Below are 25,394 nucleotides of genomic sequence, written 5' to 3'. Positions count from 1 at the left end.
TGCTTAATTGCTGAGCACTTCATTGGCCTTTGTTTAAAGAGCTAGGAAGTAGAAATGCTTGAAGGACAAGATCAAGCTCACAAATTAAATAACCTAAGGTCCATAATGTAGGTGTCTGTAGGACATCTGACTGTCTAGGTGTCTAAATTTCTACTGATCTCAATGCCAGTTCAGTCAATGCAGTCAGTGGAGTTAAAGAAGCTCTTTGGCTCACCCAAATTACACCTATGCAAAGTCTGTAGATCGTTCCTATTAAGTAGCCAAAATATGTGTGTCTAATGCTTTACAGAGGCTCTAGTCTGTCTCTTGGCTACCAGAAGAATTCCCAGACGGTTTGTCTCTTCCAGGTCCTTCCAACATCTGTTAACTTCACACAGTTGTTTCAAACACTCAGGTACATGTGAAATAGTAATGTTGTGCCTGCCTTGTGTATCCTTTTTCCAAAACACACTTCACCTTCTTCTTGAAAAAGCTGTTTCAGACTTTCACAGCCTGCTAATATTTTAAAGGAACTCTCATTAATCTCAGAAAATGTTATTACCATTGTCTGGATTACCTTCCTGAAGTCATAAGAAATGTGAGAAACTAGTGGAGTTCATCAACTAGTGTGGTTTATCTTGACAGTATCCTTCTGTGTGACAGCCCTTTGCTTCATGTTGTCTCTCTTCTACTCAGCTGCCCAACCTTAAAGAAATTTGAGATCTCACTACTGCTGCCAAAGTGATTAAAAATTGGTGCAAAATTATCAAGGTCAGAGATAGGACAGATGCAGGCACACAGTATGTGCACACAAGTTTTGTTGCCTTAGAAACACAACAGATTTCTAGTGCTAGTTTATTTCAATAGGAAAGATTCCTTCCTAATTTGTAATGGAATGCCCATCAGATCCCTGGTACAATGCAAGATACCGTTTCCTTGAATAACTGGTTGGGAGCAAGAGGCTTCTGAAAAACGTGTTCTGGACATCCCAACATCCACATTAGCTGAAAACTGAGAAATCAGTTCATGGCTGTTCACATTCCACTGCTTTCTCCAGACTTTTTTATTATCTTGGTTTTTTAAATAGTTTTCTGAGTAGGTACGTAGACTCCATCTCATATGACTCCCCAAAGCAGGCACTTAACAGTTTGGGTGCTTTTCACTTCTTAAATCCCTTTGCATAGTCAAGATAATGTAAATGACAATCAAATCTATGGTAAAGAATAGTGCCAACTTATTGGAAGTAGGCCAACAAATTCAATCAATCATCATTATTTTTTTTTTTAATCGATGCTTTTATATCTAAGTGACCATAGGACCAATAAAAAACCTGAAGTCCTTAACCTTGCTCATTAACCCCTACTTAGCACATTCTTCTTCTAAATGTGTGTTTTTTCTTAAGATGAACAACTATATTTGACATATTTCACAAATGACTGCAAATAATAATACATAAGGAACAATAAACTGAAGCAACCAAGGTAAAAAAAAAAAAATCTGTGTTTTAAAACAGTACTAATCACTAAAAGTCTAGAGATTTATGAGGATTTGAAATTTGAGTTTTATGCATCCTAAGAGTACTGGCTAAAGTTTCAGGGAAAGGCACTTTTACAGTATGACTATTTGCATCTTTAAAGGTGGTTTCCTGAACCAGCTCTGCATCCTCCACTCCAAATCAAAACAATATTGCTTGGCTCTCAGTGAAATTGCACAGTTCTGTGAAGAACAGGTTCTACAGTATCTTATTTGCTTTTGGCTTCTGAGTTGCGTTTTTGAAGCACAGTCTTCAGCATGAGTAGGTTGGAAGAGGTTCAATAATCTATAATAATCAGGAAATCATTCTGGTTCTTTGATTCTCTCTGAGTGGCAAAAAAAGACTCTGCAGCTGGCAGAGATACAAACTTAATTGAGATAAGAATGGATCAGAGACAAGGCCGTGGCCATCCATAGGCATACCTGGTGGATAACGACTGGTGCAGCATTTTCAGCTATCGATCCTTAGTGGGAAAAGAGTGTGACAGCTGGACAACATGTCTTGCATCAGCAAAAAGTGACCACACAGCAAGGAAGGAGACACTGGTTCCGTTCATAACCTCAGGGTTTTTTTCCGATTTCAGATTACCTCTATCCTAAATTTAAACTCAGTCCAGCACATGAATAGTAAAATGCATAAAGTTGTAAAGAAAGCTTTTATTAAGATGGTATGTGAGAGGGGAAAACCCACCATCCTATTTACTACAAAAGATACATGGCAAAGAGAACTTAATGGTTAACTCTATTTCAGAAAGGCTATCCCAAATATTATTAGACTTTTTAAAGAAATACTTTCACGAAAGGCATTTCTGATTTTTTTAACTATGGTCTTCCTTATTATTTAATTTTGAGTGATTACTTTTATGGAAAAAGAAAGTTTTTTTCTTCTTTAAAGAGGGTCTTTGAACTTCCATCTGTCAAAAAATTACTACACAACTGACACACGGTCTGTGGTTGACCTTGGAGACACAAAATAGACATGTCAAATTCCAGTGTTTTATTGGTAAGGAGTGACTGCTTAAAGCTGTAAGGAACAAGCTCATATTTCTAAATAGATGTATTTTAATACACTATTTTGTTCACTCTTATGCAATTAAAATTTACATTAAAGTCTAGTCTTGGATAAAAAAGAAATGTAGGTATAGATTCTTTGCTGTTTTAGGACAGTCATTCAACTAATTTTCACTCCTCTAGGACATGAAGATACACATACACTGGTGACCTAAGTGGATTTCCTTTATCAGGTCATCATTACTACTATTATTCATCAGTGAACTTACAACATCTCCTGGGAGATGTTCCAGGATGCTCATCAAGAAGTGGTAGGAGATGAAAAATTTTCATGTTATTACTGTCATGAGATGCCAAAACTGAGAAAGACACTTAATAGAAAAGGTCAGCAAGAGATATTTTTGTTCAGCTTAGGGTCAGAATTGCTTTTACTCTGCCACTACAAAAGATTTGAGGCAAGGAATAGTAAAATCTCACATAGATGTTATTGCATTTTTAACATTAGAATGCCTTTCTAAAACAGGTATCTATGACTCCTTGGTCAAATGTAGTTATTTTTTTTAACTTATACATACAGGGACCTGTTTCTTCATTATTCTTAAAAGCAGGACTCCTATTCAAATTAATGGTGTTAACTTTAAAGTGTTTATGTGGAACAGACATGATTTTATAGATTAAAAGATAGAGCTGAAAAGTACTGTTTGCAGCAGTTGACCTGATCATTATTTGTGTAGTGGCTTCTATTAGAAACTACATTTAATGACATTATGTTGTAACATGAACACATTAATGATGCCGCATAATCATGAGTATACTCCTAAATCCCTGTGATTGTATTCCACATGTAAGAGATTCTGAGAACCTTCACAGCATGCTGTTCAGCTGATAACCCATGTCAGTTAGAGCAGAGTTTGACCAGATAGTTTGAATTATTAAATTATTTTCTGCTAAGTCCCATCTTCCATCATCAGCCATGGGTTATTCTCTTCCTTTCTTTGGTACCAGGTCTAGTGAACATGTAGCTATGGTGTTTCAGTTCAGGAGGCTAACCTACGGTAAAAAAAAAAAAAAAAAGTCCATTGACTTTAAGTGAAAATACTTGATATCTTCAGCATAAACTCATTTTTCTAAAAATCCTTCCCTATATGCTGTGACCATAAAAGGAGTCTAAGGTAAGGAGATGAAGTGATGAACTTAGACATAATTCCTGCAATAGATATTCAAAGATGAATGATTTGAATACTGCTCTGTTGTGATCAACTGGAGAATTACTGAAAATTATTTTGATTACACAATCAACAATCAACAAAAAAACCAAAAACATAACACAACTCCACAAATGATCATCAAATTTCTGCTCTTCCTTATGTGTCTATGGCTTAGAAGTTCAAAGAAGACTACTGATATGTCCTGGTAATGTACAAATTGTTAGTGCCATCAACAGTGATGGAGGAGGCTTGCCAAATAGTATTTTCTTGCCAAACCTAAATTAAAATTATGGTGATACATTCAAAAGGAGGAGAAGGGTCTGCTTGCAGATGTAGCCTGTTAAATACAAGATCAAATAGCAAAAAAGAACTGTGACAAGACACTATATGCTGATGTGGGCTTGGTCCACAGCCACTCAGCAGTGTGGGAGCAGGAGGGCAGGAATTTTCTTTATGGAAATGAAAACATATCTATTGCTTTCATAAAACAGACTGTAGAATTTAATAGAAAACTGTAGTCCTGCTACAGCATTTTGATACATGTTTCATATGGACTATAAAAGCTTATTATTTGCTATTAGTGTTCTTTCTATGTAAGAATCTCAGTAGAATTCATCTAGTTTAATCATAAATTTCATAGGATTTTTCCTTGAAATATTAGTAGCATACCTTCAGTAGAGACACATGCAAACATTGCACTTACTGCTCTCCTGCCCTCAGGTGAGCTACTCTCTTAGGTCTGTTACATGAAATAATATTTTGTGTGTTGCTTTTTTTATAATGTTTACTGCATGATCTGTTACTGCTTTCATGGAAGGTAGTCTAGTTGCATGAACTTGTGAAATACCAGCTGAAACAAAAATACATAATATTATTTACTCCATTCATGGATTTAAAATGGAGGAGTCATGGGTATAATAAAATAAATGACAGAAAGAAATATATCCTATTTAATATAAAGACTGACAACCGGTTGTTTCTTAGCCTTTTTTGTCAGAATAGCAATTATTTTTTTCTCCTCTCTTCTAAATAGATAGTGTCCCTGATACATAATAAGATATAAGTGGGGTTTATTCTACTGAATTTTTGAAACAATTCTTAATATTGCTTATAAAATTCTGCCAGAAAGCACTCATTTTAATCATCAGTCAGCATTTTTATTATATTATAATCCTTAATTGATTGACGTTTAATCACAGTCTTTGTATTTTACTATCCCTTGTCTCATAAGAGGCAATTTTCTCTTTACTGTAGTTTAACAGCTGATGAAAAAGATTTAAGGAAACCTATAAACTTAAGATTGGTTAATGGTCCCTTATAAAAGAATATTACACTTCTAGGATCCATTGCACAGATGTGATACTCAATTGTAGAAATGTGCATGGGGTTTATTAAATTACAGCACAAATCTTCAGTCTTCTGAATTATTGTTCATGTTGGTACTGTTAGGCAAATGGGGAGACACATTATTGCTTCCAGTTGTTCGCATTACTGTGGTGTAATACAGGCAGAGACAGCTGGCACATTGCTCTAGGCAAATGCAGAGCTAGAGCAGCTGCAGAGTTCTGGGCCCCCAGTGAAAGTCCAGCTCCGCTGAGTCAGTACTGGGTGGCTCATCAAAAGATGGCCAGAAATTAAAAGAAAACGTTGCTCTTTTTCGGAGCTAAAAAGTGTGCGGGATTTTGCACAGCTAATTAACATGGCCTTTTGCTGAGTGGAAACCAGTGGGCATGTAAAAGCAATAACAAACCCATTTGTCCTAGTTGTACTGCAGAGGGTGAGCTGCAGATATTATTTTCTTTACTTATGAAAGCACAGCCACACTTCTCAGCTCTGGCATGAAGGTCCAATGTTCTCACCGGTTTTGAGTCCTGCTGGCTGACATTCAAAAAAGAATACACAGATGTAGGTTACATATGGCTATTTGACAGTGTCATGTAAAATAAAAGATTTTATAATTTAGGTCATAGACATTAGATTGATCATATATCCCCATTCTTCATGGATTTGATTACAATAAATTATTTAAATAACTAAAATCATCTACTCTGAATTCTTTCATGTCTCAGACTTATGTATTTTACTTAGCACATCCAAATTCCATTGATTAAACGTATCTTCCAGGAAGGTGATGAAGACTTATATTGTTTCACAATTTCACAAGTCCCTTAGTAACTTGGTAAAACAGTTGCTAGTGAAAATATTAACCTTTTGCACTCTGAATTATTGTTGACCCAAACCTTAGTGTTACTTTGTGGAATGGAAAGAGCTATCAGGGGCTCTGAGAGTTTTGCTCCTTTTTAGGCAACTAACTGGACTGCATTGGTCTTCTGAGTGGAATTTGAAACTTCAGCCTAAACTATTGTAGGCAAGGGGGAAACTGCCATCAGAGTCATTCAGGGTGCTGGACTAGAGACAGCACATTCTAGACTTTAATTTCCAACCTGAAACTCCTGCTGGACCATATATTAGAGTTCAAAGAAGCCTAAGCTTTTTCCTGCATTTCCTAAAACAGGAAGGATAAGCTTTAATCAATGCAGCGTATGCTCCAATTTTAACCCACATCTGTTCTCATAAAGAAATTATTTCTAAAAGACCATATAAATGTGCATGTCCTTAATTTTAAACTGGTGCCAATCTCATAAGCCACTTGGGTATTTTGCTATACTCAATAATTTTATTTAGAAACACATGATATTTGATGTATTTGGATTATGTGAGCAAACATCTAGAATGATGCCTTGGGAAAAAAGGAGCTACCACCAACAGCTTGCTAAATCAGATAAGATGTAAATAAGGATGATGCACTCAAGAAGGGGCAAAGAACAATTATAATCTTTAAAAGAACTTGGTGTGCCTTTGCTTCCATTTAGAATCCAAATTTAAGTGGTTGGTTGGATCCCCCACTAATTTTTGAAAATCATTCTGTACAGAAAATTTGCCATTCTTGTCAGCTGTGTCTAGCTAAGAGACTACAACTTTTCCTTTTGACAGATACTCTGGAGATTATTATCCGAGCTTTGGATGCTCTGAGAGTTTTTGCTGCTGTCTGGTTTACATTGCTTTACACTTAACCTGCATGAAAGCTAAAGTTAAGGCAGCTTTGGAGACAAAATGTAGTAGTTAGATTTCTGGGTAGAACTTCTAAGTAAAATATTCCAGTACTCTGGAATTGCACATATCTCCACAGCTGAACATGTTAAAAATTGACAAGCCTTTAGACCTGGAAATGATCCTGAATATGATTTCTTTTTTTCTGTGTGTACTAGGGGTGCTACCTGTGGTCAGCAGTTGATGCCCAAATTGAATTCTCACTTATTTCACCATGGAGGGGTAATTGGGTACTTTCAGGGCATTCCTGAGACTCTAATCCTTCAGCTCCCTTTTTGGCACAAAATAACTCCATAAAGTTTTCTCCAAAAGACACCTGTTTAATAGCATTCTTTAACAGGGCTGAAGGTATATTTCCCACAACAATAAAAGGTTGGAAAGGAGTCTCTGTAGGATGCTGCTTGGCTGAGTTCCTGTTGGTATGATTATTTTCATTCTTCTGGGATTTAATTTTATTTTATTATTGATAGTATGTGAGGGAGTTCAGATCCTTAGACAGGCATCTTTTTAATTATTTTAATCTAAATAAATTAATTGTGGCTACCCTTAGGAAACCATGTCAACTCGCTACAAGCTTACATGTTGGTAAAAGCCTATGTTCAGTTCTCATTTAAATTATTTCCAAACTTTGCATTCTTCTGCAGTGACCACAAGAAATACAGAATCATAGGAATAAGATAGGCTAGGGCGTCTGCAGGATCCTCTCCTCTCTGTATTTCAGACCATAAAGTCAGGGCAGGAACTGTCTCTTTTGTCTTTTAGGTCAATAGGTCAGATGATCGCCACTTGGGACAGTAAGATATTGCCTGGTTGTTAGCATAAGTTTTATATACTCAGGTCATGCACTTGGTGAATATCCGCCTCTGTTTGCTGCAGAGCAAACGTGAGCAGCTCAGAAACATTGCTGAAGCAAATCTGCAGATTTTGTTCTCACAAATGTTCACAAAACCCCCTTTCTCCTATGCTTTGCTCCCTACTCTGCAACAAAACATTCAACTCTGTGAACAAAGACAAAGAGCCGGAGCAGTGGGGTCGGTATTTGGCATGCAGGCTATTCAGCAGGTGCGTGCTAAATTGCATTAGACTTAACACCAGGAATCAGATCACTAATTGGGCACCAATGTGAAGAATTTTTCTCATTTGGGACTGAATTGCAACACTTATATCCCTTTAGGCAAGACATCACAACCTTCCTATCCCAAAGCAACAGCGCTACCGCTCGAGCTAAAGCAGAATCTCTATTAGCTAACAGTAGCAGCACTTACTATAGATCCTGTTTCTAGGCTGCAAGCCACAACAGGGGAAAGTCATTTTAATCCTTTAGTGATTTATAATCATTGGGATTTTAGGGCTCTTTTTTTTTTCTAACTTTCCATTTATTTTTAATTCTATGTGAGATTGTTTGAAAGAAATAAGCAAAGATGGCACTGGTTCTCAAAATTCAGACAAAAGAGATTTTCATTTTTTAAGGAGCATAGATAAATTAAGAATGTTCTGCATTTTTTGTCTTTTCTCATTTCTTAGCTCCCTCATTCCTACTATTTCAGAACTCTGAAATCTTTTCTCACTGTTCCTTTACTACAAGACACTAAAAGTTGTAAAGGAAACAGAATGTTACATTTATAAAAACTGAAAAATGACAATTTCCCCCTCATGAATAACAGTGCCTGGGGGTGCAGCTCTTTCTCAAGGTTTTCTGTGATGGGTCACAGGTATAGTACCTAGGTCCAAGGAGAAGTATTGAGCTCCTTATGTAATCAAACCACCCCGTTCTCCAGTTCTGACAGACTGTCTGACATGAAGCACACACAGCTGAAGGATTTCATCTGTTGCACACCAGCTGTGAGAAGTAGGTGGTTATAGATTCCTCATCTCTGCTGAGATTTAAGTGTCCTGAGCCTCAAATTGCACATGCTCCTCAGATGCTTAATGATCTCTGAATAATAATACAATGAGATTATACACAACTCATAACATTAGAATCACCTCTATTTCTATTAAAATCACAGTGCTAGACACAACATTTCCCTTTTCACACATTTCCCTTTTCTGTTGATTGATTGTGAAAGCATCCGTACAGTGTTCAGATTTTAATTATTAAAGGCAACTTGTCATGTGGGACTGTTCCTATAGCCCTATACATTTCTCTAATATTGCTTAATTCCTATTAATTTTTATTTTACTAGTTAGCTGCTTTCTTTCCTTGGATATTTCTACAAAAAGAATTCTATGATATTGTGTTTATGCTATCCAGAATATTACAAAACACTTCAGATAGAAGGAACTTTATTTAGTTAAAGTATTGTACAAAGTAAAGTATAGTCTTATTTTAAAATGCTCCAAGAAGATCCCCAGCATGAATACAAGTGCTCTTTTGAAACAAGATCATAAAAAGCAGCAGAGAAAAATAATTTTATGATCATTATTTCCTCATCAATTAAAAAATATATTCCAAATAAATGTTATTAATACTAGACCTTCCCCTCACTAGAAATACATCTTTCTCCTAAAACACTTTCTGGTCTAAATCTTAAGATGTCCTGCTAGTGATTAGTAATAGTTGAAATTACAGAATTATCCTGTAAGGAATTATTATATTTAATTTCCCTTCTCTTTCCAATTCAAATGAAAAGATTGAATTTAAATAATTTTCTAGGAAATCGGACACTCAGAAAAATGCAGTCTGAAATTCTATAGAAACATATAATTTGAAAGTCAAAATTATAGACATCAAAATGTAGTGACTTTGCTCTGCTGAAGCAAGTGCCTTAATTAGCTCACTGCCAGGAAAGGTTCTGGGGCTAGGGAGGGATGGTTGGGGGTATTATTGTCTCAACCAACAGATCATTTATGATAGAAAACTCTTCTAATAGGGGTGATTTTTTTCTTATTTGTAGTTCTAACTATATTAGCCAAGACAAAGGGAAAAAATACATGGGCAGAACTAGAACACAGGTGTCTTTCAAATCTAAACACATTTTCACCTACCTCAGGGAACATTCCTACGCTGCTCTAATTCTATAGTTTCAGATAATTTCTGTGGGGGTTTTTTGTCACTCACTGGCAGCCAAAACTTGACACAACCAGGAGAGATTCCATTAAAGAAAATGTGTAGGATGGTATTATTCCCTCCTGGTGACCGCAAAGTCCTTCACAGAAACTTCCTTAGCTCTGAATACCCAGACGTTCCTCTTTGTAACACATTCATCATCAAATAGTGTTGCATAAACAGAACATAGAAGTCATTCTCCGAATACATCATTTCTCACACTCATTATTGATGAGTTAAAGGTTATCAATAACTCAAAGAAATACAATAAATGACCTGTCCTTTGTCAGACTGTTAGATATCATTTGCATGTCCTGTAGTTGCAACTAATTTCTGAGGCTTGCTTGCTGTGATATTAACTTTTGTTATAACATTGTTACATACTGTGCATTGAAATAAAAGACTACAATCAGCCTAACTTCAGTCATGGCACTCTTCATAAAGAATAGCTAACCCTGCGATGATTTTTGATTTAAAACCAGTAATTTTGAATTCTCATTTTTGCCAGATTCAAAAATGAGAGTTACTGAATACATTTAATGTAAAGATGCCTATAGTAGATGCCTAATGTAAGCACATCATTGTAAAGAATGCACACTCCTAAACTGCAGTTCATGCATGCTGCTGTGTTTGTTTCTTCACTGAAAGAGTGGTTAAGCATTGGAATGGGGTGCTTGGGGAAGTGGTAGAATCACCATCCCTTGAAGTGTTCAATGAACGACATGGAAGTTGCACTTAGTGGTGTGGTTTATTTATTATGGTGGTAAAAGGTTGGACTTGAAGATCTTGGAGGCCTTTTTCAATCATGATTATTATATTATTCACAGGAGAGGAGCCACGTGTCAGGCCTCCCCTGTGCTCTGCAGGTTTACCCCTAGGACACTGTCCTGGGAAGTCTGGCTTGAGGCAGCCCATGTCTGGTGAGATGAATCCCAGACATGAAGTCAGTGCAAGCAGTAGGTGGAAGGAAAGTGAACCTCCCCTTTCAGATCTGGCACACATCTTTCAATTAATATAACTTTTGCTATATCATATTCACTTGGCAAAATAAAATCTGACATATCTTGAAAAGCTGCTCAGTGTTTCTTTCTGAGGCATTATGTGGAATAAGTTCTTCTCAGAGACACTCATCTAATTTCTTCTTAGCAGAATGATTTCTAGTTATTGTATGTGCCTTCTTATCAGATTTCTCTTTACCCTTTCTTTGGTACGTTCTTTGATATCTGAAGAGGATGGCAGTAGATGCTCTTTGAATGATGAAAGAAGAGGATGTGATTTTATAACAGCCCATGTTCATTACAACATGGAAAGCCTGGATATGTCTAACATAGACATAGGCTGCTGATGAGTTGTACTCTACTGAATCCTTTGAGAGCCTGCTTAAGTGCTAACATAGAAGTAATTCCTATGCATGGTGACCCTGCATGCTTTGCCGTGCACATCTGTGGTTTGCAGAATCGGGCACACAGCATGTACCTCCGTCTGCCCACATTCTGAGCTGAAATCCCTAGCAATGTTAGACTTTTTTCCTGTGCCTCTTAGAAGAAAAGAAGCATTTAAATCAAGGAGTAGGCACATGCAGTAAGGAGACACATGTATTACAGAGGGGGAACAGAGACAGAGTAAAATCCCGCTGTGCTTGTCCTTTTTGTGGTACACGTGGAGAAGCAATGTTAAATCAGAAGAGTGAGGAATAATTAATGCTAGTTTGTAGGGGATAACTAAAGCAATATCACTGCAATCTCAAATTGCACAGAAAACCAACTGTGTAGTTGGGAGGTAAATAAATGTCTTCCTATGCTCTTCTCAAAGAATGGAGCAGTTTTGACAACTTGTCCTCTCTTTCAAATGTCACTAATTATTTAGGTGAAGGGAATGTTTGTTTTTTATGGACCAAGAAAAGCTGCTTTGCAAGTCTTGGATGCTGGAAGCATTGTAAAATTGTGAATCCCACTTTATAACACATCAAAACATTCCTTCCAAAGCATTGCTTCTCATATTTGTGAGGGGTCTGCATCACATACATAATAACAGTGTTTTCTGAATATACCAGGTGGAATTGTACATCACAATTTCTGTTTCCGAAATTAATTTATATGTCTGTTTGTTGTATATATTTGAACCCTTACCTTCCATGGCAAAGACAGATTTGTCTGATGAGTATTTTATATTTTGTTTCAGTAAAAGCTTTTCCTCTTAAAACCAACTGTGAACCATCAAATATGTTAATGTGGAAGTCAGCAGTATTACACAAAAGTCATTGTTTCATAAGAGAAAAGAGAGATTAACTTTAATAATTTAAGACAGTCTCTAAATTAACAAAGAGGAAATGGACAGTGTAACCATGCTGTACCTTGATGGATGCCTTTTTCCCTTTTTTTTTTTTGCTTTTCAGATTCATAGTGGTGTCACTCAAGTTTTGAAATCCAGCATTACCAATTGCCATCATTACATACAGCCCCACATGCCCAGAGCAAGACACTAAGGCTCATAGCTGCAGCTTTGAGGATGAAGAGCTTCTGTGTCAGACTGCACTAGATAATTGGACCCTTGTACAACTCAGATCAAACCCTGACTTTTGGAAACTAATACTGTTTTAACCAGGAGTCTTGGGGTTGAGGATGCAGGTGATTACTAAGCACCAAATCTGAATATAGGTTTATTATCCTAATGAGACAAAGTAATAAAGAAGAGCTTCATCAGATGAGAATTTTCTGTGTAAGAGTCTGCTCCTAACCCATCAACTTGCAACACTCTATCCATAGCTCCATACTTTCTCCAGTCTGAAATGCAAGGTGCATTGGTGCAAGGATCTGGGCAGCAAAATACCATGATAAGGATCTTAGAATTACCCTGATAATTCTTTTTTGTTGTCAGTTGATTCATCTGTGAAGAAGTAACAATATGGTAAATTACACAGCCAATGTGTTACCTCAGTACTAAAATAAGCTTTTAATTTGTTGTGTAAAAACACATTCTGAAAACTGATATTTTCTTTTTAGTTGAAAAAGCCATTTGGGCTATTGACTATAGAGTACATATACAGGTCAAAATTAATACTCCTTAATAACAAATACTGTTGCTGTCCTGACAATAACTTGGCATTCCTAATTGATGCTGTGACATCACATTATAGTTACTTTTCCTAAGGGAAGCACAGGCTGCCTAGTGCCGACTTGGAATATTTTGCTTAGAAATCAAGTCACACAGATACAATTATAATGGCTTAAGAGAAAAAGAAGTAATTTGCTTTGTTCAAGAACATTATGGACCAGAGATTTTTTTTTGGAGAGGAAGATATTAGTGGCTCACATTTTGATGAGCCAGCCATATCCCCACTTTCAGGAATTGGAATCTCAGCGGTGACTGGCTGTCTGCAAGAAGACAAACTTGGGAAAAAGAGTGGGCAGAATGGCAGCCTCCCCTGATAGTTTTCTGCTCTTCAAGGACATGTACTTGGAAACTCTGAGGCAGTGAGCCAGTTTTCTTTTTCAGCTTTATGTGCTGCTCAATTGGTGCACATACAGTTTTTAAATGGAGGTCTCCACCTTGTCTGAAGGGCAGTAATTAAGTGGGGTTTTGGTTGCCCCAGGCAGCCAGATAATAGGAACTTTTCTATCCTGATGAGCAGTCCCAGAGGATCTGTTCTTTTGGTACCTCCTGATTTGACTGCTGCAATGCACTTCATATGGGGCAGCCTTGAAAACTGCTCAGAAATGCCGGTGCCTGTGACAGGTGGTCGTCTGCTCGCTAAGTGTGTGCCACACGGAGGGGATTTCCTGCCGAGGCTTTGGGCTGAGTTGTTCAAGTGACTTCCTCCAGCTTTTGTCCCAGCAGCAGCAACTGGCAAAGGATACTCCTAACTGCCTTCAGGTTTGGCTTTAGAGGTGGTAAGTGGAAGAGAAAACACATCTCTGTTGTGAGCTAGTTTGTATTGACTGTTCTTATTTTTAATTAAGTTAAATGGTGTTAGTTCACCCTGAAATTTTGAGATTATACCAATTGCATTGTGCATTATTACAATCAAAATAAAAGTTCCAATTTGAAAACAAATGGAGAACACAGCTGGAAATAATGGTCAGTCAGCTTTGAGGAGGCACTGTCATGAAGAAATTTGCTGATCTGTAAGTTTATATTAATTTAACTTTATGCATAGGGATCTTGCCTAAGCATGTTAAGTTACAAAGAAATGGTAAAATAGTATTTTAAAAATTTATTTCTTCTTTAGAAAACTTAATCCAGCATCTGATGTTAAATAAAACATCATCTACTTTTAGTCTTCATCCCTCTCATGCTAGTGGTCTGACACAAATGGTAGGTTAGTGAGAAGAGACATGTCAATAATATTCAATATCTTATTAAGTGTAAAATCTAGTTAATTTTTCAGGAATAAAACTAAAACAGCATCTAGATGGTCAGAAGTTTACTAGGGATACCAGAGATACACATCTGTACTGATAATACTTAGGTGTTTTCAACAGGGATTATAGTGAATTTGGATATGCTACTGTGAGACATTGGCAGTCCTGATATTTAATCATTGCAACATTTTTAAAAAACCGTTTCACTGAAGCCTAAATATTTCACAGAAATTCTTGTGTTTTAATACAAAATACAAACTGCTCACTTAATTTCAGTGAGCAGTTTGTATTTTGCATTAAAACACAAAGAAGGAACCTGAGTTCTCCAAGAGATAGAGACAGGAAAGACAGTTCTGTTCATTACCCAGCTTAATTTAGTTAATCTGGTTTCTTATCTAGAGGATTTTTCACTCTTTTTTAAATAAAAAATGTCCAATTGCTTTCATTTCACAGTATGAACCCTCAAGATTTATTCACAAAGCAGAAGAGATGTTTTCCACATGGAATTGCTTGAGGGATTATAGGGGGAAAAATGGTACTTTACTCCAATTAAGCCAAGCAGAGCTGAAGATAAAGGACTTCTGAATATCTGACTTAGTGCCTCATACTTTTAAACAGTTCATCTCAACAGGCTGTAAAGAGAAACTTTTACATGGCATAAATGTAAGACTTTCTAAAACCGAGTGAAAGAGTCCAAAAGTGCATAACTCAGGCTTTTACTTGATGAATAAACACATATTTTGTTTTTCTTTTCCTAAAGAACTCATATGACAGGCATTATGATTTCAAAGCAAAAGAAATCAGATGCTTATTTCATATTTACAATCAAGTTTTATTTCACTTTTTCTTTTGCAAGACAACTTTATAATACCTTAGGTCATTCTATCATAGAGTCATAAAATAATTTATGTTTGAAGTTTGAAAAGGCCTCTAGGGTGAGTCCAGCTGTTAACCCAGCACTATTAAACCATGTCCCCAAGGGCCCCATATACACCTCTAAATGCCACCAGGGACGGTGACTTCCCAGGTCAGCCTGTTCCAATCTTTGACAAACCTTCCAGTGAAATACTTTTCCTAATCCCCGGTTTAAACCTCCACTGGTGCAACTTGAGATCACCTCCTCTTGTCCTATTGCTTGTTATCTGAGAGAAGAGACTAATCCCCACATCATAACCACCTCCTATCAGGGAGTTGTAGAGTTATAAGGTTCCTAAAAACGAGCCTCCTTTTCTCTGGGCTGAACTCCCCCAGCTCCCTCAGCTGCTCCTCACCAGACTTGTGCTCCAGACCCCTCACCAGTTTCATTGCCCTTCTCTGGACTTGCTCCAGCCCCTCAATGTCCTTCCTGAACTGATGGGTCCAGAACTGGATACAGCACTGGAGGTGTGGCCTCCCCAGTGCCGAGGGAAGGGGGACAATCCCTGCCCTGCTCCTGCTGCCACACCATTGCTGATACAGGCCAGGAAGCCACTGACCTTCTTGGCCACCTGGGCACACTGATGGCTCTGTCGAGTCCTTCAATCTGATCTAAGGTACATCACCTGTGTTTTCACCTGTTTTTTCCTTTCCAAGGTTAAATTTTGCATTTGAGGCCAGCTGAAGAATAAAAGAAAGTTTTTACTGTCTTTCAGCATTCTATTAGCAGAGTAGGTAAAATACAGTATATATGTAGCTGCCAGCTGTTTTGATGGCTATGTTACCTAAAATTTCAACATTTAAATTTAAAATTAGGCCATGTGCTTTTAGTTCAGCAGAACAAAAAAATATGCTGACAAAATGTCTAATTCACTTACTTCTCCCTCCCTATTTTGACAAATAACTGCAGGAAAGAAAGTCAATACTAGAAATTTTAGAAACATCTGTTAAATAGTTTGAGGGGTGACAAGTTTAAAAGGGAACTTCTGTCTCCCATGTTTCTACACAACACTGGAAGGTTCAGGGCTTTATCACAACATGGTGCAATATTATACAAAGCTAAAACATGTTAACATGGATTGTCTTTGTTTTATCTCTTTTTTTTTTTTTTTCTTAAAACTGAACCACATATCACAAGAACTAGTGAAATGTCATTTATGTCTGTGATAGCAGTGTACCAGATGTGTGCCCAGTCTATACAGAAAACAAAAAGCAGTACTGGTGACCACTGCCTCTGATACCTGCTAGCTAAGCAGAGAAAAAGCAAGACACATTCCTACAGGACCCCTGGATAACTTTCTCCTGTTGCTATGAATACTGATAATAAAGTACATTTTTTTCCTTCATTTAAAGGCTTGTCATTGCCAGATTTTGCTCTGTGGTGAACTCAGTGCAGGGAAGTCCTCCAGCAGCAGTCCTCCTGTGCAGTTCTTACTAAAGCCAAGGAGGTTACACAGAAATACGGGGTCCCTGAGCTTCCTCTGTTGCCTGCTGTGCCCCTTGTGCTGCCTTTCCCCTGTCCCCAGAGGTGTGACACCCCTGCCTGGTTTCAGCAGTACTGGGCTATGCCAACAGCTGGGGCAGAAAGAGACAGCGAAAGGCACAGAAACATCTCTTGTTGATCTAGATACCAAATAATTAAATGAAAATGGTGACACTCAAAGAGACAGTCCTCTAAATCGTCTAATGGATTAAAAAAAAAAAAAAAAAAAGAAAAAGAGAAAAATCTAGAGGAATGATCCAAAGTCCCCTTGTTGTAAATTAACTCTGTAAATGCATTATCATATTGCATTTTCTTTCCTTTTAGATTGCTTATGCTAAAGCATACAGGATTATCAAATTACAAAAGTGCAGTTAAAGAAATCAAATTCAGAAACAAAATGAAGTTGCCATTCCCTGCACTGTATTCTTCTTACATAAAGGTAATATTTAATTGAGAGGAAATTTAAGAGCAAATTAAAAGATCTTTATTTCTGTAGGGAACAGACTGGGCCATTGAACAGTCAGCTTGAATTGTTTTTAAAGAGCATACTTTATGTTAAACTTCCAAAGGTAAGAGAAGAACTACAAATGCTTTTTACATCCTTGTCATTGCAGGAAGAGATCAGGGAAAAGTGTGAATGCAACTGATGACAAATTTCAGAATCAGTCCTTAAATTTTCTGGGAATACATGAGACTGGCAAAAGGTAACAGCTTTTTTACCCCAAAGTGAGGCCTCTTAGTTTAACAGTATAACATAGTCTATATATCACAAATAGCTTGGCAGCTCCCTCACAAAATACTCCGAAATTTGAAGTGGACAAAGTGGAACAAATTAGTATCAAGCGACTCTAAGACTGCACCTAACCACTCCGGGACAGCTGCGCAAAATTCCTACTGACTCCAGAGGTCCAGGATCAGGCCCATAGTGACTGCAAGGCAGCATGACTCAGTTAACAATGAAAGACAATGCTGATTATTTCGCTCTGCGACGAGAAATAGAAATTACTAACCTCCGTACTGGAAGTTAAGGGAAAAAAAAAAACCAAAAGTGCACGGTGCGTTGGAGGACTGACACTAAAAGCTAAGCAGGTGTTGGCGCTGAAGCTGCCGAGAGGCGAGAAGCGCTTTGGCGGCGGTGCAAGGAGGCAGCGGCAGGGGGGCAGCCCGAGCGCCCGGGCAGCATCCCGGCGCGCCGCTCGGGCCGCGCATCCGCGCAGGGACCGCGCAGGGACCGCGCCACCTCCCGGCGCCGCCCGGGCCGCGCATCCGCGCAGGGACCGCGCCACCTCCCGGCGCCGCCCGGGCCGCGCATCCGCGCAGGGACCGCGCCACCTCCCGGCGCCGCCCGGGCCGCGCATCCGCGCAGGGACCGCGCAGGGACCGCGCCACCTCCCGGCGCCGCTCGCCGCACCGCCGCCGGCGCCGCTCTGAGCTCCCTCTGCGCGCCCCCTCCGAAAGGTCCTCAGCGCTGCTCCCGACCCGAGGCTTCCCCGCACCGGGACACATTGGATAGGACAGCGTGCGGCATTTTGTCTCGGGACAGGGACAAAGAAATGGGCTATTTTTTTTCCTCTGTTGGGGAAGTTTACTGAGCTGAACGTTGACCCAACATCTGTTTCTTATCTTCAAGTCGACTAAGCTGGGTGAACTTGGTGTGGCTCTGAATAACATGACAATCCTGTTGCGCTTAATCCCCGGACAAATGTTAAATATACATTTCTCCTCAGATTCCTAGTCGGGTAAATTCCAGTTGAGCTTCCTCTCCTCAAATTCCGAGTTGGGTAAATTCCATTTTAGCTGCCCAATTTTTCATAGCTATTCTCTAATGATCAGTATTGTTTTGTACAAACAGCAGGGAATAATAGATGCTGTGTTTTTTCCTAGAAAAAAAAAAAGTTTGTTTTCTCATGGCGGCAAATTAAAAAATCACATTAGCTTCAATTATTGTTCTGGTAAGTAACCCTAAGACATGGTAGACTATGGTACAGATTTTGTTCCCAAAGCAGAAATTCTAAAACTGAATTATTTGGAAAATATCTCAGGGACAAATGTCCATTTCTCTGATTTCAGTCAGGAGGATTATATAGCAAGAGAGATGATTTATGCATCATTTAAGTAGGAGTCAGACCAGACCTAACATTTCTTTCTCTTGACTTCCTTTTGTTTTCATGCTGCCAGGCTTCTCAAATTCTACTTATGCTTATATCAACCAATCAGTTTAAAAAAGTTCTTCTGTCGGTCTTGATCACCTTTCTCTGCTCTCATTGCTGCATTTTGAGATGTTAGGAACCCCTGGGGAAACACAGTACCTGTGCATGTTACCACTAATTGACTTCCACATCGCTGTCTAGTGGTGCTGCCTACTCTTATGCGTAAAGACTGCATGAATGGATTGTTATTAACTCTCCTCCTAGCCAATATAGGCAGGAGATCTAAATAAAACTCAAATATTTAAATCCACTTGGGTAATTTGTGTTGCATACTCTCAATATAAGTTCCCAAAACACATCTTTGCAATACTTATTTCCCTTTTGTTTACCATCCTTCTTCTTCAGACCTTAATGATGTAAGACAAGCCATTGATCTGATTTGTATAGTCCTAAAATGTAGCCATTGTTTTCAATTATATTTTACGTTTTACTCTTCGATATGTTTTCTTATGCTTAGTTATGCTAATTAGGTGAAAAACCTCTAGTTGTATGCTGTATTTTTCTTTCACAGTGTTTGAAATTTATTTTGTGTAGGCTGTGATGATCATATGTTTATAAATTAATGGGTTATAATATTCTAAATGGTCTAGCCAGCAGAGAATAAAACAATAATGATAGGTATGTTTTGAAGTTCATTTGAGTGGGAAAGAAAATCCTGTAAGGACAGAATAGAATTTGCATAAGTAGCAATTAATTGAGTAGAGTAGCAAACTAAATACTGAAAAGATGTTTAAATAACACATCCCTTTCATTAGACTTTCAAAATTGTTCTCAGTGACATAGAAATGAATGACTCTTTCAGCTATTGTTCCAAAAATATTTCATTGAATTTAGTTCTTATAAAAGTTTAGGTGATATTTGCATACAAAAAGATATTCCCTGCTCAGGAAAATGTTGGATTCAGTGGTGAACATACTAAATTGCAAAAAGTTTGATAACAGAGACAATGACATATGAATAATGGTAATTCAGTATTATGCATTTTTGTTGTGTCCTTAGCCAAGATAGAGAGGTTTGCTGAGGTAACTGTATTGCTGCATAGGTGTATGCAATTCTAAATTTTATTTAGAGCTCATCTTTGCATTAATACAAAGCCAGGTCACTTGAAGATCTGATTGGAATTAGCTTGAAACAGGAGTTAGTCTCCAAGGTCATTTAAGATGAAGAATCATAATGAAAGTCAGAACTTTATAGCAAATACACACATTTTGAATATGGAATCAGGCTTTGCAAACTTGTCCTGAAAGGCTTTGTTTCCAGTTACCTGAGATCCTACAAAAGTTTGAGATATCTGTAGTTCTCCTAAACTCATCAGTATCATGGATCATAATGTACCCACTTTTAAGACACATAATCAGGGTGAAATGCAAAGAATAAAAGATAAATACAGGGACTAAATGTATCAATTCTTCTCAGGTAGCAAATAATTAGATCAAGTGTGTTAATTTAACCTCACCTTCTTTGATCTGCATCTTAAAAATATCAGTTAAGGCCTTGTCTCTCTACAATAAAAGAGTAAAATAAATTAAATTAAATATTTGAAATTGTTTAGTTTCCACTGTCCCCAGATTTTGGAATCTCAGACATTGTGTGCCTCTCCATGTGATGCTGGTGGCTACAACTTTCACTTCCATTGGTACATCTCTCCTTGTACATGGGATTGGCTTTTTTATCCATATGTATTTTGAAGTCCAAGTGTCCCTGAATGAAACTTTAAAGCCTTACTGTGCCAAGCGGGTTACACGTTGGGTACAGCCTACACCCAGTACATGGGGTTGCACATTTGCTGGAGCTGATGGAAGACTGCCCAGTGACGCTCATGATGCTGGGAGAAGGCCTCCAGCAATCTGCCTAAAGAAAAGCTGCAGGATGCATCTTCAAACATTGCAGGACTTCTCAAAAAGAGAGAAATTTTATGCTTTCTCTTCAGGTAAAGGGTAAAATTTTTTAGGAGGAAAAGCAGAAATCAGCTCATGAATCTTGGGTCATTGAGGATATCACTGGAGGTGACAAAAGAGCTCCATTGTCCCCATTTAATCAGTCTTGTATTTGTGAAATACACAGTGGAAAACAAATATAAAATCCCCAGGATGACAAAATGCTTTATCAAGATTTTCCCAGCACAACATAGTGCAATATTATACAAAGCTAAAACATGCTTACATGGATTATCTTTGTTTTAATTTTTTTTCTTAAAACTGAACCAGTTCACTTCCTTCTCCTCCATTAAAGAAAAAAAAACTCCAACTCTGTCATATGACTGTTAGATTTCCAGGTGATCCGTGACATTTGACAGATCACTGTAAGAAAAGGCCAGAAAGCAGGCAGGGATTAATGACACTTTTGCCAAGTGATGAATTCTGCGGTCTTGGAATCCTGGCATTTTGCATTCTGTCAAGATCAGAGCTGTTTTTAAGCTGTTTAAGTTGTGATTATTTTCTCACATCTGTTTCCTTGAAAACTAATTGTAGATCTGAAGTTGCCTTTTTTAAATAATTCATAAAAACATAAATCCAAAGGAGAGTGGCAAAGGTATACAGAAACCCAGTGAAGTACAAAGAAAAGGGTCAAGTCAGCTGTAGTTATCTGAGCACTTCTCTGACTCCTGAAGTACTTAATTAGGCCCGTCTGACTGTTTGGCCCTGGGTTGATTTCTTCTTTCAAGAGAGCTGTTGACCTGATGGTATATTAAAACACACTCAGCTGTAGCTTCAAAATGGTTACAGAAAACATTTGTAAATGCTGCTGTTTGGGCAATAGAGGGAAAAGTATAGGCTAGCAAGTGAAACTCATGCATTTATAATTTTTTTTCATGTTACTGAATAGCCTTTTAGCTCTACCAATTACACATATCAGCTACACAACATCATTTAATGTAGGCAACAAAATGCCCAGAAGATCCTTATCTATGAAAACAAGAGCTTCCCCAAGTTTTGGAGGGTCTCCCAACCAGGCAATTAATTGAACTAATTCAAACAAGCCTGTATAAAGTTTATAGCTTCTGGAATTATTGCTGAGCTTACAGAAGCATTTTAAAGATTACTTTTAGATCAATTATTTTACAGTAGGAGTAGATCTCTTGTTTTAAAATGCCTCTTTGTGCTGATCCATCATTTTCCCTAATACAGGCTATTTTTTCAGAACTAATTAGTAACTTATGCCCTGGAGAAAATTCTGTCTGGTGGTTTGTCCTCTTCTTAGAAAAGAGTATTTTTATACTTTTATTCATTGGAAGAAAATCCTCTTCTGTGAAGACAGAAGGAAGGAGGGAAATGTTAGAAAGAAGAATTAAAAAGATAAAAAATCCCCAAACCTAAAAACTAACCCAGACTCAATAGAGCTGCAGCCACAGCTGTTTTCAGACGGAAAAGGGTTTTATCTTTTGCTTGTTTGCCAGTCCAAGGCTTTCCTACCAAGAGCTGTTCAAATGAGCAATCCTGTGATTACTAACACTCTCCTCTTAATAATTTGGATGTGACTTCTCCCTTCTTCCCCTCAGCATGGTATCGAGCAGGCTCTCGTTTTATATTTTGTTGTCGAAAGGGAGGCTGTCAGGGTTGACATTCTGAAATATCCATCTGGCTCCTTAAATGCTATCATGTCTCTTTTGTTTTCCCAAGTCTCCGATGAGAAGATGTTTGTCACTTAATTGCTGCTGAGGATCACAGATGATGGTTTATAGGTTTAGGCAAATTGCAGGCAGCACTTTGTTAACAAACGGTAGAGCACAATGGTACTTCATAATTATCCTATAGAGCTCAATTGGCCCTTAACGGCACCTGCATGTACAGCATCAGGGAGCCTTGTTTCAACACAAAAGCTCCTTCTTGTTAATTAACCTGTGTGCACTTGTTACAAATGAAACCTATTTGTTTCCACTTAATATATTTGCAGCTAGTTTAAATATTCATTTATTATTATGCTTGTTAAGTGAGGAGTGGAGAAAAATAGTTTGGATCACTTTCATTAGTATGCATTGAGCTTAAAAGAGGTAGCAAATAGACCAATATGTCAAGTGTGTTCCTTTGTGCTTTCCTTCTTCCCGCTTTGTAGGTCCCCAAATTAGGCTAACAAAGATGTATATCCATTGCTGATTGAAATAATACAAAAGGAATGAAAAGTATAGCAAAAAAAATCAGCAATTTCTCAGAAAGGGGCTTTGTACCAAATGACAAATACAACTCATTTTAGCTGAAAAATGCCTTTAGTGGCATGTTTAAAATTTGTATGTGCACATACAGTTTTTCTTTGTGTGTAAAAAGCTGTGAAATAAAACTGGATCCAGTGTATTTAACTGTTATGCCTTTATTCATGCAGTTCTAACACAGATGCCCTTTAATCTTTAACCAAAGAGGTTACTTCTATATTATCCTTATAAGCAAAGCAACCTTTTCTTTTCAATTGATAGAAATTAGAGAGAAACTGATAGAAATGGTTGTGTGTTTATAGAGACAATAAGTACTTCTAAAAGACCATTAATTCAAGTGCATAAAAAAGATTAATAAACAGCGACTGTTGTTGTTACCTTGCATTTTCTTTAAAGAATATGCCAAATGCTTTTATTCCTGTTACTGGCAAAGCAAATACCTTGATTTTGATAATTTTTTTCTGATTTTGAGTAGCTTTTCTGTCTGAAGATTTTTAATGATTTTTTTTAATGTGAGTAGTCACACAAATAGTACAGATTGCAGAGCAGATGCAGCTGAGCCGTCAGGAAAAGCTTAAGTTTCCTCCTTCTTTTTGCTTGACTTTTGGAAGTTATTTCTAAAGGATATAACTGCAAGGGAATCTTACCCATTACAGCAGAGTTCCTTCTGAAAGGAAGCACAAAGGACAGTTTTTATTTCTTGATTAGCCAGTGTGAATGCTGAATAATCCCGTTTCCTTCTGAGTAATTTCCACTAACAACACTGACAGTAGAATCAAGTCCAGAGAACTGAAATTTCCCTTTGTATCCCAGTATCAGCAGATAAACATATAAAAGTTAGGTGGAGGAGGGTGGAGCAAAATTTTGGCTGCAGATTATCTCTTGTATCAGCACAATGAGCAATGTAAAAAATACATTTACGTGTTGATGTGAGATGCATTCTAACAGCTGCTGATCTATTGCTGTGATACTTCTGTTTAAAATTGGTCGAATAAAGCCTTTTAGAATAGGTTAGTACTGCCTCTTACTAGAGTAATATATTTATCAGTTCACCATGATCATGTTTTCTGGCCATTTTATTTAAAATTTCAACTTGCCAAGGGGAATTATTAACACAGAGAAAATTATAAGTTACATGTATGCTGCACACTTAGTAGAGATAGAAGTCAATACAGCTCAATAATGCAACAAAATGGAGAAGTAAAATTATACATTTATAGCTCTGTGTGTGCATTTGTGAATAGTTATTTTAGATGTGTGTTTATATTTTAATTTACTTAGACAGGAATTCAGTGTTTGTATGACAGTTTGAGGTTCAAAATGGTATAAATACTCTGTAATCACAGAATAAGCATGAGGGATTTTATGGCAGAGAAAGCTTCAGCATCTCATCCTTTGAAATATATTGCTTTTCCCCATAGTGAGAATATATTTAAGATTCAAATGTTACTATTCTCTTATTTTAATAATGGTTTCAATGCTGAGTCTTACAAGATATAAGTGCAGAAAAGGCCCCTGTGATGCATATGTATCTTGTAGGCTATAGATGGCACTAAATCAGCAGCCACTTTTGGTTATTATTGATTTGCAGTGGATTTCAATAGTTGTTTAGAGGTGAAGGTGCTTATCAGGCCGATGAACATTCAAAGCCCTGATGAACTCTCATTAAAACATCTTTCATCTTCCAGGGCCCCCAAATCTTTGCAAGTCTCCAACTAAATGACTTCCATTATTTCCAAAGCAGGTGGAAAACAAAGGCATTATTTTTTGCTGCTTCTGTGTTTTTGTGATATTCTCATACCTCCTGGCAATTTGTACAGTTACAAAAGCCTGGAAGGTGCTGCTGCTACCAGCTTATATGGCATCTGCTTTTCTCAGGTCCATCCAGAATGTGGAGAAGCAAAACAGCAAAACTTCTAGCAGTTAAAAGTGTGCCTGCCGCTGTTACAGTGAGATGTATTTTAGACTCTTTTAATCTCTCCCAAATGCATCCAGCTGGTGAGAGCTTTCTCAGCCCCTCTTTAGATACACTTTTGTACAGTCTCTAGACTAGATCACTGGGCTACAACCCTCTGTTTTTCACCTGAAAAAGCAGCAAATCCAGCCATATTTGGCACCTGCAAGGTTGTTTCTTCAAAACAGGGCATTATTATGTATTGCAAAGCATACAGCTTTCTAAGAAGAGAGATAAAACAGTGGAAGGCCTCTTTCTGAATCTTTCTTATTCCTGTGAGTTTTGTTTACTTTTTCTTTCATAGTGGACACACCTTTCCTAGCCTAGGAGATACATGCAGTTGCAGCATCCCCTACTTTCATTACATCTCTGCAGCATTTTCATATAAATAAACACTCCCTTCTTTAGCCATGGATTTATTTCTTTTCTAAAC

The sequence above is a fragment of the Lonchura striata genome, chromosome 2 (assembly GCF_046129695.1).
Source record: "Lonchura striata isolate bLonStr1 chromosome 2, bLonStr1.mat, whole genome shotgun sequence".
Lineage (NCBI taxonomy): Eukaryota > Metazoa > Chordata > Aves > Passeriformes > Estrildidae > Lonchura > Lonchura striata.
Note: the sequence above shows the minus strand (reverse complement) of the source record.